Source organism: Coregonus clupeaformis, unplaced genomic scaffold, assembly GCF_020615455.1.
Source record: "Coregonus clupeaformis isolate EN_2021a unplaced genomic scaffold, ASM2061545v1 scaf0249, whole genome shotgun sequence".
Lineage (NCBI taxonomy): Eukaryota > Metazoa > Chordata > Actinopteri > Salmoniformes > Salmonidae > Coregonus > Coregonus clupeaformis.
The window spans coordinates 46,141-61,223 of NW_025533704.1; positions in this window are offsets into that span (position 1 = coordinate 46,141).

The window sequence follows — 15,083 nt, forward strand, 5'->3', positions numbered from 1 at the left end:
GTATGAAACAAATTAATAATGTATGCACTCACTAACTGTAAGTCGCTCTGGATAAGAGCGTCTGCTAAATGACAAAAAATTCAAACTCAAGCCCACAATAAAGAGTATCTGTAATTTTTTTTAATGGCCCGAACAACAATTCCAGCAAAGCCAATATGCGGTGATAATGTATTGGGCCTATAGCTTACTGCACAAACCTCATTGCTACAGTACTGTTTTTAATTTGTTAATTTAGCATAGGCTTCCATTTTTTTCACAGAAAGTGATCTTGACTCAGAAAAGGTTGGTGACCACTGTTCTAGAGTTTTCCCTGTTAACACTATCAACGTTTCCCTTTACTGTGGCAATTGTGATCGAATCAACGCAATATTAGCCACTTTCAATGCAACATACCAAAACTTTTTGTTGTTGTTGTTGTAGGCAGAACGCATTGATATGTATTCACCCCCTATTGCATTGACATGCAGGACTCAGCCCGTACTCTACACAGACCGGTGCGGCATAAACAATCAGAGCTGCAGTAGGCCTATATGCAAATAGACCATTGCCATATATGAATCTGTGCTATTTACTTTGAACTGGACTGTATTTACAGCATGAGTGGTCGTGAGTAGATGCGCTTGTTTTGAGATCAAAGCAAGAGCTGCATGTAGCCATGTGTGCACATTTTGTTCATATCCTTTGCTACAGTAGTTAGTGAGTTATTAGTCTAGTTATAGATCATTTGTAGTCAGCAATAGGTGAGTGCTTGCTTCCTACAAGAGCACAAAACGTGTACATTTCTAGACATCTTTGAAAAGCGAGTAAGGTAAATAACCTTTTTTTGTCTTAAAGGGGCAGTGTTGTGTTTTAAGACAGGCTTGAATAAGCTAAGTAGCCAATAGGCAGAGGGTAGTGTCGTGACGTGACTTACAGTCCCTTGCTAAGGTTATTCTTCCCCTTGGCGTTTTCCTATTTTTGTTCCATTCAACCTGTAATTTAAATTGATTTTTATTTGAATTTCATGTAATGGACACACACAAAATAGTCCAAATTTGGTGAAGTAAAATGAAAAAAATAACTTGTTTCAAAAAATTCTAAAAAATAAATAACGGAAAGGTGGTGCGTGCATATGTATTCACCCCACTTTGCTATGAAACCCCTAAATAAGATGGTGCAACCAATTCCTTTCAGAAGTCACATAATTAGTTAAATAAAGTCCACCTGGCCGTGCTCTAAGGTGTCACATGATCTGTCACATGATCTCGGTATACCTGTTCTGAAAGGCCCAGAGTCTGCAACACCACTGAGCAAGTGGGAACAACCAAGCAGAGTGGCACCATGAAGACCAATCAGCTCTCCAAACAGGTCAGGGACAAAGTTGTGGAGAAGTACAGATCAGGGTTGGGTTAAGAAAATAATATCCTGAACTTTGAACATCCCACGGAGCAATCATTAAATCCATTATAAAACAATGGAAAGAATATGCCACCACAACAAACCTGCCAAGAGAGGGCTGCCCACCAAAACTCACGGACCTGGCAAGGAGGGCATTAATCAGAGAGGCAACAAAGAGACCAAAGATAACCCTGAAGGAGCTGCAAAGTTCCACAGCGGAGATTGGAGTATCTGTCTAGGACCACTTTAAGCCATACACTCCACAGAGCTGGGCTTTACGGAAGAGTGTCCAGAAAAAACACATTGCTTACAGAAATAAATAAGCAAACAAGTTTGGTGTTCGCCAAAAGGCATGTGGGAGACTCCCCAAAATATGGGGAAATACTCTAGTCAGATGAGACTAAAATTGAGCTTTTTGGCCATCAAGGAAAACGCTATGTCTGGCGCAAACCCAACACCTCTCATCACCCCCGAGAACACCATCCCCCACAGTGAAGCATGGTGGAGGCAGCATCATGCTGTGGGGATGTTTTTCAAGGCAGGACTGGGAAACTGGTCAGAATTGAAGAGAATGATGGATGGCGCTAAATACAGGGAAATTCTTGAGGGGAAACCTATTTCAGTCTTCCAGAGATTTGAGACTGGGACGGAGGTTCACCTTCCAGCAGGACAATGACCCTAAGCATACTGCTAAAGCAACACTTGAGTGGTTTAAGGGGAAACCTTTAAATGTCTTGGAATCCAATTGAGAATCTGGTATGACTTCAAGATTGCTGTACACCAGTGGAACCCATCAACTTGAAGGAGCTGCAGCAGTTTTTGCCTTGAAGAATGGGCAAAATCCCAGTGGCTAGATGTGCCGCTTATAGAGACATACCCCAAGAGACTTGCAGCTGTAATTTCTGCAAAGGTGGCTCTAAAGTATTGACTTTTGGGGGGTGAATAGTTATGCACGCTCAATATTCTGTTTTTTTTGTCTTACTTCTTGTTTGTTTCACAATAAACAATATTTTGCATCTTCAAAGTGGTAGGCATGTTGTGTAAATCAAATAATAAAAACCCCAAAATCCACTTTTAATTCCAGGTTGTAAGGCAACAAAATAGGAAAAATACCAAGAGGGGTGAATTGGCACTGTGTCGAATGTATGACTATTATTTGCTCGAATCACCTATGTTTATTTGTCACTCGAATTTAAGTTAATAATGTAACAATTAACTCATTAGGATTTTGGGACCACGGATGAATTGTTTAACTAGTCACCATCTCCCGAGTTAAGCTCTTCGAAGATATCATGTTATATATCGAAACATGAGTCACCTAATCAAATAATGACCTCTTATCAGTCTCATTCTGAACGTAGCATAATCCTTGAACCTGCAAAAACCCCCAACCTTATTGATGAATCAGCAATACAATCAAATTGGCTTAATTATTTTATTCACTAACTAACATAAATAATAACACAATACAACACACACACACACACACATAAGTTTATTGATTACTAACATAGTACAATGAAAACAGGTCCCTTGTGGACTGGACTAACAATAGCATGTGAATGCTTGGGTAGAAGGAGTGTCAGAGTGGAGGGGAGAGACAGAGATTCAAGCTATACGTTGTTACTTTGGATACTACACTCACCCGCGAAATACAAGCGGCTTAAAACCCCACTAAGCGGCTCATTCACATTGAAATGCAACATGTATTTGCGTGTAGCTTCACTCGAGAGTTGAGTTGATGATGTAGGACTCTGGTTTTACGCCACCAGAGATCCCAATGTCCTTGGTAGAGTTTCTGAGTGCAGTGGTTGTGGCTGGGAATGGATACTTCAGATTGTACCAGCGGTTGTCTCTGAGAGGATTGTCACTTTCCAACTCGTGTCTTTAGTGAAAGTTCTCTAGACGACTATACATGTAGCTGCAGATTTTAATGGTAAGGTCAGTGTGCATTGTCTTCTTCTTCACCTCGTGTAGAGGTTTGAAGTTTCAGGGTTTACTCAATTTCAAGCGTGTGGACTAACGTCTCATGTTTTCTGGTCTTTCTGGTCTAACCAGAAGAGCTTCAACTTCACCTTCTTGGTCTTTTAGAAATTCAACCATTTGCAACATCCGGCTTATACAGTGGTATGCCTGAGTGCTTCGCTTTGGTAATGGAGTGCGGAGTTTTACAAACCATTTTGTCGCTGATTTAGCTCATGCTTCCACGTCTACTGGTCTTGTAAGGTGTCAACCATTTTAAGCCGTGGGGCTTCCTGGTCTGAGGTGAATTTCGTCCACGGGGCTTTTATGCATGCACTCAGGGTAAAAGGGGCATTCCATCATGTTTGTGCTCATCTGGGCGTGGCCACTGACTGAGAACAAATCAATATGAGAAAACAATCATCTCATCTAGAATGCTAAATAGTGTACACCCCCAGAGATATCGTTATGTTGTTCCACCGTCTTTAATGACATCACAACATAATGTGAATGATTTGACATGAATTATTTCTTTATGCTTTACCGACCATTCCACATTCTTTTTAAGTAGGAATATTGTTTCATTATCCACTTTTGATGTAGGCGTCTTGCGGAAGACTTCCTTTGATTCACGGAAATTCCCCTCTCCCAATTCTGCGCATAGCCGGAAAGAGAGTTTCTGCAAAGGAATTTCCCGACCCGGTCATAAAACTAGCCCCCAGGAAAGGGGGTGTTCAAACCTTTGGCTGGCCGGCATCTTTGATCCTCCAGCCCATGAGGAGCCAAGTCACTGACAGTAGAATAATTTGTATGATTCTCTGTAATAATGAGTATGAAAGTATAATTAATACATTTTATTTTTTGTAAAGTGGTTTCTTGCATCAAACAACACAACATTTTCAGTCACCTCCTTGTCTGAAGGAATGTAAGCCTACATTGAACACCACCACACATCGGCTTGCTACTGCTTAGGCTGAATGATAGAACAGCTAGTTTACGTTACAAATGTTATGGAATGCATTTTCCTCCATTGTTTTTGATGGTGAAGGCCGCTCTGGTAGGCCTACTGTTGTGATCAAATAGCCACAGTAGCCTGCTTGGCCACTGTTATAACTGTAACTCGAGGCGGGATTTACAGCCTCAGTGTTCACAGTTGCTGCAGAATTTTCCAGCGTTCCAAGTTTGCGCTCAGGCAGACCTGAAATTTGCTCAGTGGCTAAAAACATGTTGAGGGAACATTGGTTATACACTCAGCCAACCACCCTCCTTTTGTTTTGCCTTAAGTTCACGTTCTGTCTTATATAACCCATACCAAACCTTGCTTTGCTATTGTTTTACATCAACTCATAAGCTGAATGTTTGTATATACAGCATCAAAAGTATCTGAGGTCCAATGTAATGGAAGGGCAGAGAGCAAGGAATATAAAACACAAATTGATTCAATTAAGTGTTTCATTAATTTTTCGTATCAATGTACAGTTCATCTGGTGGAAGATGCCCTCAATGAGAGGTATTTCCAAATAGACGCAATGGTTGATTGTGAAAAATTAATTTAGTTGAAAATGAATGCACACACTTCCTTTTGTTTGTAGAGGACAGTACAATAAAATCAACAATGTCCTGGCATGATATTATACTGACTTAAGAGAATAATAGCAAAACAGTAAATTCGTATCACTCACACAATATCATCTAAGTAAGGACCAGCTATTCTCTGTGGGGCTCTCTTAAATAACAATATTCCAGTGAGCACTGAAAATAAAAGAAAACCATTAAAATTACAATTGAAACATGCACTAAAATATACTGTATTTCATTGGGACATTTACCAATGTATGAACTGGTTATGTATACACATACAGTGCTTGAGACATATTACCACAAATATTTCATACTTAGAGTCACACCATCCAATAACTTAAATCATAACAAACATATAAATTAAATTAAAATTATGTACTGTTATTAAAAAAGGAAATCTATTCCATTTATGATCATGTTACAAATATAAAAATAGTTTATAAACATGTTTTAAAATTACTTTCTCTAATTGGAGCACATGAAAAGCATCAGCACCAGTTGCCTTAAATAGAAACTACAGAAAACAAAAAAAAAGCTACACTCCTTCATTTTGGCCCAGGTTTTATTGAAAAAGACAAAATCTGTATCAAATTGTCCTTTTGTCCAAGGTAGAGAAGTTAATCAAAATAAGATTGAACTGCTTTGATGAGAATTAAGAGCTTTTAAAAAATGAAGTTTCTGTGAGGGGAGGGGTAAAAACTGATTATGCATTGTGGGTCAGAGGGAAGTCACTTTGGATGCTGACAGGCACATTTGTGAATAACAAGTGGTGAGGATCACTGTTCGGGAATATTCTGTTTTGTAGACATTGGGACACTTTGTATACAACAATGACTTATGAAGAACTATAAAACCCTAGGGTTATATGAATCTTCACCAATAAACTAGTATTGCAACTACCAATAACCCATGGTCAACAACCACAAATCCTTGAGTCAAGTCAAACTTAATGTGATAGAGGGGACAGGCCTCTGCTGGTGCTCCCAGACTGTCCTACTTCTGCGTCTGCAGTGTGTTCCAGTGGGGGCCTGATGGCTGATGTGGACTGATCTCTCCCTGGGTACCTCCCTCCACTGGCCTGCTGCCTAGCAGCCCTGGTGCTCTTGGTCCCTGCCCCTCGTCCATCTGACCCCTGGCCCGAAGTCCGATCGGGCATAACCCAGCGGCCCCACCAGTTCTCTCTCTTAGAGGCCTGTCTGTGGCGTTTGGAGAACGGACGCTGGAGAATGCCATGTCAAGTCGTCAGAGATGGGAAAGTAAAAGCATGTATTGCTTCATGTCCAATCATAGAGATGTTGCATCGCAGTTTAGTTTTGTTTGCAATCTGCACACTCTCCAAAGTGTAATAAATGCCTAATGCAGATTATTTTCTCCCGAGTGGCGCGGTGGTCCTAAGGCACTGCATGCCCAGTGCTAAGCTGTGCCACTAGAGATCCTGGTTCGAATCCAGGCTCTGTGCGTGGCAAGCCGGCGCGACCGGGAGACTCATGCTGCGCGCTTTGTAGCCCAGCGTCGTCCAGGTAGGAGGAATGGCTGGCAGGGATGTAGGCTCAGTTGGTAGAGCATGGCGTTTGCAGCTCCAAGGGTTGTGGGTTCGATTCCACCGGGGGGCCAGTATAGAAAAATACAAATGATGTATGCACTCACTCTAAACAAGCTCTCGGATAAGACCGTCTGCTAAATGACTAAAATGTAAATGTTAAATGTGACCATTCGTACATATGAGAAGGCATGGTGGTAGATGACTGCTCCCTTTTACCTATCCTGTTGATGAGAGGGCTGGTTACGTGGGAATATGCTGCTCTACCTTGTTAGTTGTTGTTCTCTGCTGTTGCTGAGGCTCTGGCTGGGTCTTCTCACGGGTGCGGGTCTTGGGCGCGAAACTTGTTGGAGCAAGGCCTCCTGGATCCACTCATGCTGCATGGCCTAAGTCGGGTGTCAAAGAGAAGAGAGGGATGCGAGGAATATGCTAATGAGATTCTCCCAGAGAAAAGAAACACACACACTGGGCTTTATATAAAATGGATCTCCAATCTCCAATGGGCCTCCCCCTGGATGAGTAAAGGGTAAATAAACTAAATAAATAATATTGCGAAAGAGAACTTGCTTCACTGACAGTTCACTTATCATTCATTAGTATTAGTCATATTTGAGACTGGGTGATTCTGTGGCTGTGTTGAGGCGGGTGTACAGTAAGTATTGTTGGGTTCTGAACGAACCAGAGTACAAACTCACAGACAACTAGAAAAGCTCAAAAAAGTTTATTCACCCACTGGGTCATACAGCTGCAAGAACAAAGACATGTTTACTAGCACATATAGTTATACCCATCCTCCTAGGCAGAATCAAGTCGCTTCCCTTGCCCATCTGACTTAGCTATCTCCTCTCTGGGTATGTCAGGGACTTAAGTGGTTCCTCTCACTTGTGTAGTCATGGACCTGCCTCATGCTAGAACCTTCCGTGGGCATGGAAGTATACAGTGGGAGAACAGAAGTATTTGATACACTGCAGATTTTGCAGGTTTTCCCGCTGCACTAAGCATAGGTCTGTGGTAATATGTAGGTACACTTCAACTGTGAGAGACGGAATCTAAAACAAAAATCCAGAAAATCACATTGTATGATTTTTTAAGTAATTAATTTTGCATTTGTTTGCATAACATAAGATGTTATTCACATCAGAAAAGCAGAGAACTTAATATTTGGTGCAGAAACCTTTGTTTGCAATTACAGAATCATATGTTTTCCTGTAGGTCTTCATCAGGTTTACTTTACACTGCTCTAAGGATTTTAGCCCCACTCACTCCCATACTGGGGCCTTCTCCAGATCATTCAGGTTTCGGGGCTGTCGCTTTGAGCAATACGGATTTCAGCAGCTCCCTCCAAGATTTTTCCATTAGGTTCAGGTCACGGAGACTGGCTAGGGCACTCCAGGACCTTGAGATGCTTCTTACAGAGCCACTCCTGGGGTTGCTGGCTGTGTGTTAGGGTTTTAATGTGCTGGAAGACCCAGCCACGACCCATCTTCAATGCTCTTTGGAGGGTTGGCCAAGATCTCGCGATACATGGCGCCATCCATCCTTCCCTCAATACCGGTGCAGTCGTCCTGTCCCCCTTGCACGAAAAGCATCCCCAAAGAATGATGTTTACCACCTCCATTGCTTCACGGTTGGGATGGGCATGTGCTTGGGGTTGTACTCATCCTTCTTCTTCCTCCAAAACCCAGTGGAGTTTGACCCAAAAGCTATATTTTTGTCTCATCAGACCACCGCTGACCTTCTCCCATTCCTCCTCTGGATCATCCAGATGGTCATTGGCAAACTTCAGGCCCGGGCTGGACATGCGCGCTGGGGGGACCTTGCATTGCGCTGCAGGATTTTTTAATCCATGCAATGGCGTGGTGTGTTTAGTGGTTTTCTTTCGAGACTGTGGTCCCAGCTCTCTTCCAGGTCATTGACCAAGTCCTGCCGTGTAGTTCTGGGCTTGTTCCCTCACCCTTCCTCATGATCATTGATGCCCCACGGTGAGATCTTGCATGGAGCCCCAGACCCGAGGGTGATTGACCTCATCTTGAGCTTCTTCCATTTTCTAATAAGTGCGCCAACAGTTGTGTTGCCTTCTCACCAAGCTGCTTGCATATTGTCCTGTAGACCATCCCAGCCTTGTGAAGGTCTACAATTTTATCCTGATGTCCTTGCACACTCTGGTCTTGGCCATTGTGGAGAGGTTGGAGTCTGTTTGAATTGAGTGTGTGGACAGGTGTCTTTTGTACAGTGTAGAGTTAAACGGGTGCAGTTTAATACAGGTAATGAGTGGAGGAAACAGGAGGAGCTTCTTCAAGAAAAACTAACAGGTCTGTGAGAAACCGAATACTTACTGGATGGTAAGGTGATCAAATACTTATGTCATGCAATAAAATGCAAATTAATTACTTAAAATCATACAATGTGATTTTCTGGATTTTTGTTTTAGATTCACGTCTCCAGTTGAAAGTGTACCTGATAATTAAATTACAGACCTCTCCATTAGCTTTGTAAGTAGGAAAAACCTGCAAAATCGGCAGTGTATCCAAGTACTTGTTCTCCCCACTGTATGTGTGTGGGATAGGACTGTTCCTTCTCTCACTTCGTCTGACCTGACTCGGAGACGAATTCCGCGCTCCTCCTAATCGCGACTGTCCTGCCTTATCAGTGAAGCTGAAACCAGACTGCTTTGCCCTTTGCCTCCCTCCTTAGGAGCCATGAGATTTATTTTCAATACCATGTTTTGACAGAATGTCAAACTTTCTACACTCCCCATGTCTCCATTCCAGTAACTTTCCATACACCTAGTTCTTATCCACCCTCGTAGCCAACCAACATTTTACAGTACTGAGTCAAAAGTTTGGGACACACCTTCTCATTCAAGGGTTTTTATTTATTTTTTACTATTTTCTACATCTATGAAATAACACATATGGAATAATGTTAGTTACCAAAAAAAAGTGTTAAACAAATCAAAATATATTTTATATTTGAGATTCTTCAAATATTGCCACCCTTTGCCTTGACTGACTTAGCTTGCACACTTGGCATTATCTCAGGGCAAAGGGTGGCTGTTAAGTCTCAAATATAAATATATTTTAATTGTTTAACAAAAACAAAATTAAAGCGCTTGAATGACCAGGTAGAGTGTGTCCAATGTTTCTATATATGCTTTATAATGCTTTTGAATGCCTCTGGTTTTGTGGAAGATAGCGGGTTACCGGGAGAAAAGTGATTTATTCTCGGGATGGAACATTTGTAAAATACCAGGAAAATATTGAATCCCTTGTGTAGACAAAGAAGAACTCTACCAGTAAAGGTGTAGCAAATCATTCAAGGGCCATTTTCTACATTAGACGAATCGAGGCAAGTCGGTCATATATGCAGTAATGCACTTCAATGAGAACATCTACCATCCAGATACCTACCTCTTTGTACCCTGCTTGGCCTTTGAAACAAGCCGTGTAAGCTTCAGATTAGCTATCAATGTCAACACATTTAACCACAGTGATAGCTTCCATACACTTTTAGGTAGACTACCTAAAACATTTTTTTATTTTTTTATTTCACCTTTATTTAACCAGGTAAGCCAGTTGAGAACAGGTTCTCATTTGCAACTGCGATCTAAACAACATTGAATAGTTTAAAGTAACTCCTCTAGCTTCTCTTCGCAAGTTGTATGTGAAAAGGCCATTTGGAGTGAGGTTGGGTTTTGTTTATGCTAATCTGGCTAGAAATTCTCTAGCTAGCTAACCAGCAGCTTTGTAACAATGTATTTGAGAGACAACAAGTGCTCATTGTGCAAATCAGTATTTATGTTTTAATAAACATTGGAGACAAATATGGTTTACATGTTGTCAGCAATCTAAGTATTAGGGATTTATTATTCTCTTAGATTGATGGGATGACTAACTTAGAAGGAGTGCATTCTTGACTGGGCTAATGTGGGTTGTGACACCTGGGAGGCTGTGATTGATCGTGAAGGTCTGTTTTAGTGTGTGTAAGTGGTGGATAAGGTTGTGTCTTCAAATGCTAAGACTATAATGGTTCTTTTTAGTGAGCTGTAAGTCTTCCTTTGACATGGGAGTGATGTCTAGGGGAGCTGGCTCTTCTCACTATAGATGGGTTGTTGCTTGATAATCTTGTGTGCCTGACAATGTAGTAGTGCAACTGCAAATGGCGCCCGAGGAGATGAGACCAACCCCATGAACCAACCTAGGACCCAGGCTGGAAACTTTAAACCACGCTCAAGTCTTTACTCTAATTGTGTGCTAAGAAAGTGGAAACTTTCTGTCAGGGTATTTAGGTATTGTTTCTGAAAACAATGTGTTAGTTCTCTGAGAATGCCCTGCGTGGTATTACAGTGGACCACGATAATATATCTGAAACATCATACTTACCATTGAAGGTTTTTGCATTTTCAAATAACTGCATTTACCTTAAAAGTAAAATCGTCCGACCTCTTTTGTTCCTAATGCAGATTGAGTTGACATAACGTTGACAATTGAAGTGAGCCAGCGATCTGGTAGAAGGGACTTTGCTGGAGGTAATATCCGGCACATTTGGTCAACTCTTTAATCAACCGTATGTTTCTACTAAACGCGGGCTTCTAAAAAGGTAAGCAGATAACCTGTTGTTAAACCTTAAAGATCTACGCATTGGCTTTATCCAAATTAATTTGGTGAAATAACTATCTGATGTAAGTGAGACATAAATTATGAAACTATTATAGTGAGTGCAGCTTGTTGTGACATGCAAGCCTTTGGTAGATGTTGATGTTTAAACCTTGTTAGTGAGTATTGTTTCACATGCCGTGCCAGAAGCCTGGGTACAGGATAGGATCGGGGAAATAGTACTGGGCAAGTCTCCAGGCTAGGATCTGTACCAGGGGTGAGGACTAGGATGACACAGGGAATTATTGGAAAGTGGGTGGCTACTGACACATATCCAGAAGAGATATAGCTAGGGATCAGAAGCACGCCAAGAATTTTACGTTGAGTGTTGTTTCTGAGACACATATCCAGAAGAGATATGGCTAGGTTCTGAAAAATACTGGAAGTCTCCAGGCTAGGATCACCAGGGGTGAGAACTGGAGAATACAGGGAATTATTGGCTAGAAGGCGTTGGCTACTGACACATATCCCAGGAGAGATATGTGCTGGGGATCAGAGGAGGCGCCAAAGGCCACTAGTAGTGTTTCTCTGACCCATATCCAGAAGAGATATGGCTGGGTTCTGAGAAAATATAAGTCTCCAGGCTAGGATCACCAGGGGTGATGGGAATACAAGGAATTATTGGCTAAGGGCGTTGACTGCTGACACATATTCACTGAAGATGGCCAGGATCAGAGGGTAGCGCCAAAATTTTAATTGAGTATTGTTCCCTTGACACATATTCAAGAGAAGTAGCAGCTGAGATTCAAGGAAGATACTGAAGTCTCTGGACCACAAATGGTGGAGCACGTGAGATACAGGGATTAATTGATTAAGAACTAGTAACGTTGTGGCACTTTATATCCGCAGAGATATGGCTAGGATCATAATGGCCACTTACATTTTAGATAAGTGTTGCGCTATGGGTACGTGTCAGAAGAGGCAAGATGCGGCGGATAGAGTCAGGGGACTTTGGGTGTTGTTGTATGCATGGAGTGCGCGAATGATGCACAGGCAAATAAATAATGAATAGGGGTTATTAAAATAATAAACTGGTATATTAAGGCGTTTGTGGCTGCCCAAGCGAACGTAATTTGGGAATACATGTGTTACAGGGTATGTGGTTGGTAAACCTTATAACCCGTTAAAAACAATTAGAGCATAAAGCTAAAAGTGATGAATTGTGTGACTGAACTAGAAGCGTTTGAATAGATATATTTGAAATATAACATTTGGTGGTTTTTACATAGCATAATACTGCTTTTAGGAAATAGTTATGTCGAAGCAATTTGGTTATTGTTTGATGTAATGTTTTTGGTTTGACCCTATAAATACTGCTTAAAACAATTAGTCCTGAAATAATTCGGTTTACGTTTAAATATGAACGTGCACCAACGCAGCTTGTTAGAGGTGGGAATTGTTTGATTTAATGTCAAATGGACTGGAGTACTTTGAGTAGCAAGCGGAATATTGGAGGCGCGCTGGGACAGGAAACGGCTCCTCCCGGCTCACTCAAAAGGTAAGAGTTGCGGGGGAGGGGCTGGAGAGGCGCCAGTGTGGCTTTTGGAGCCAGAAAGAATGGCAGTTGATCTGGGAACGCATGTGGGTATCTGGCCCGAGAGGTGTTCTAGGCTTGCTCACCGAGCGCGGGCGTGCGTTGGGTGAGAGAAAGTAGAGAATATTCACATTTGCGTTTTTGGTAATTTGGCAGACCGCTCTTGTTTAGAAGCGATTATGGGAGCAATTGGGGTTGAGTGCCTTGCCGAGGGCACATCGGCAGATTTCTAGCCTGGTCGGCTCGGGATTGTAGTCGGCGACCTCTCGGTTGTTGGCGCGGCGCTAGTGGTCACCCTAAACTGCCAGCCGCCCCCCATATGAGTTTAAAAGGTGGGGTGATTGTTGGATTAATATGATGAGCGGAATAAACTGACCATAAGTAATGTTGTTTTAGGCGTAATGTGTAATATAGTACAAAACAAATAGAGGTTAGATTGAACTAATTATCTCATGAGTAGAGGAGCTAACGTGGTACAGTGCAGAGGGAACTTCATTTTTGTGTCAGAGGGTAAGATGAGATCATTAATAAGTTACTATTGGTGGAAATCTATTTATCATTCCAAGGCATGGGTAACAATCTGCACATTTATGAGTGTAAATTCCACGGCTGATGTGTTAATTGAATGGGTCACGATGAGTATTTGGTTTGGTAATGTTGAATGGACTATTATTTGTAGCGAGCGTGTTTAGAGGTTAAATAGAAAAACTAACCTATTCAACAGGAATAAGACAGAGAGAAGAAGAGTTTCTTGCTGAGGTGAAAGCTACTACGATTTTCATTTTAACTGTCATTGCTCCGATTGCAGTTACTTTGAGCATCGCGGATGGTGTGATGGTGACTGCGATGTCCTAGTTCGAACACAGGTAGGACAGTAGACAAAGCTTTCATTAGTGGGGCTATACTACATAGATTACTATGTGGATTGTGAAAGGTTGAATTAGATAGCTTAAATAGAAGTATTCTAGAAAAGTCTACTATGAAAAAAATATGTATTTATAAAGTTGCCATGCGCTCTCCCCGAGAAGGAGCAGGAGGGTGAAGAACAGTATAGTTCAAATGTGCCATTAGCGTATGCTGACCAGCGATTGCAAAGTATTTGTTTTTATTAATTAGGGCGTAATCCAGAAGAGCAGTTAAATAAATTGAATAGTGAACTGCAAAACTGGGTTCGGAAAAGTACAAGAATAATTGGGACGATTTTAAAACAATAATTTATTTTGGTTAGGATGAAAGTAGGCATTGGCTGTTGTGCAGGGGAATAAGCGCTAGCCTGTAGTGGGTTATGGTTTGTTACGTAAACTTATATTTTAAATTAAAGTGATGGAATAGGCTACAATTATAACATTATCAGAAAGAATACACAATATAATGTGAAATAGTTATTACAAGTATTATTGATAGTTAATGCAGTTATTATCATTGATCCAGTAATGATATAAGGATAGTAGAGGAAGGCGAGTTTAATCTCATTTAGGGAAGTTATATTAGGAAGAAAATACAATTAAATGAGGGAACATTTGATGTAACCATGATTGTATTGGCTAAAGACTCAAATATGACATTTACAGGGAGGATAGGAACAACTAGAAAGGGAAGACAGGTTTTCCTAGGGGTTGAATAAATAATTGATAAATGGATCATTTGAGATGAGATCACATGTAGCAGAGTTAGGGTAATCAATTAAATAATCATTGTATACTCTGAGGATTTTGAGTGGTTTAATGAATTAGATATGAGGAATTAGAATGATACAAACAATTATTGATGGGTTAAGACTGGGGATATCTATCTGTTTTGTGTGTACTACCATCTTTAGATTATAACTAGGAGAAAGAGATTAGCTCATCTCAGTTAGGCAGAATTTAGGTCATAAAAGTGAGCTATCAAATTGAAGTGAGGCCTGGCTATTTGTGATTGTTTTTTTTCAAATTGGGTTAAAATGGGTTCACAGGTCCAGAGGCTGTACAGAGAAATGTGGAGCCCCATGTTGCCCTAGTGAAAGAACATTCAGAGGAATGGTTACTAGGTAAATGGATAAAACAAAGGGAAAACATTACTGATTAGGCAGAATACACCAAATGGGGATCAGTATGGCCACTCCACTGGGAGATATAGAAAGAAAGATAAATTGGAGAGCAAAAGCCCAGCCCAGTGTCCATCTGGAGATACATTTTAACGGATGACAGGAAGAGATTTTCTCTTAACTCAGGAACAGGAGGCTGAGTTAGAAGCAATTTCGTTCAAATTATAGTCACAAGGACAGCAGATGTAGGACAATTAAGGGGGTAGCTCCAGTACAAGTGATTCCTCGATTCGGGATAATAGACCATACCAAAAGCAATATACTATGTAACCAGAAGCAATAAAAGGAGATATACCTACATTTGAGCATTTACTTAAGGGAGAGGTGACAATTCCTGGAGATGAGGTA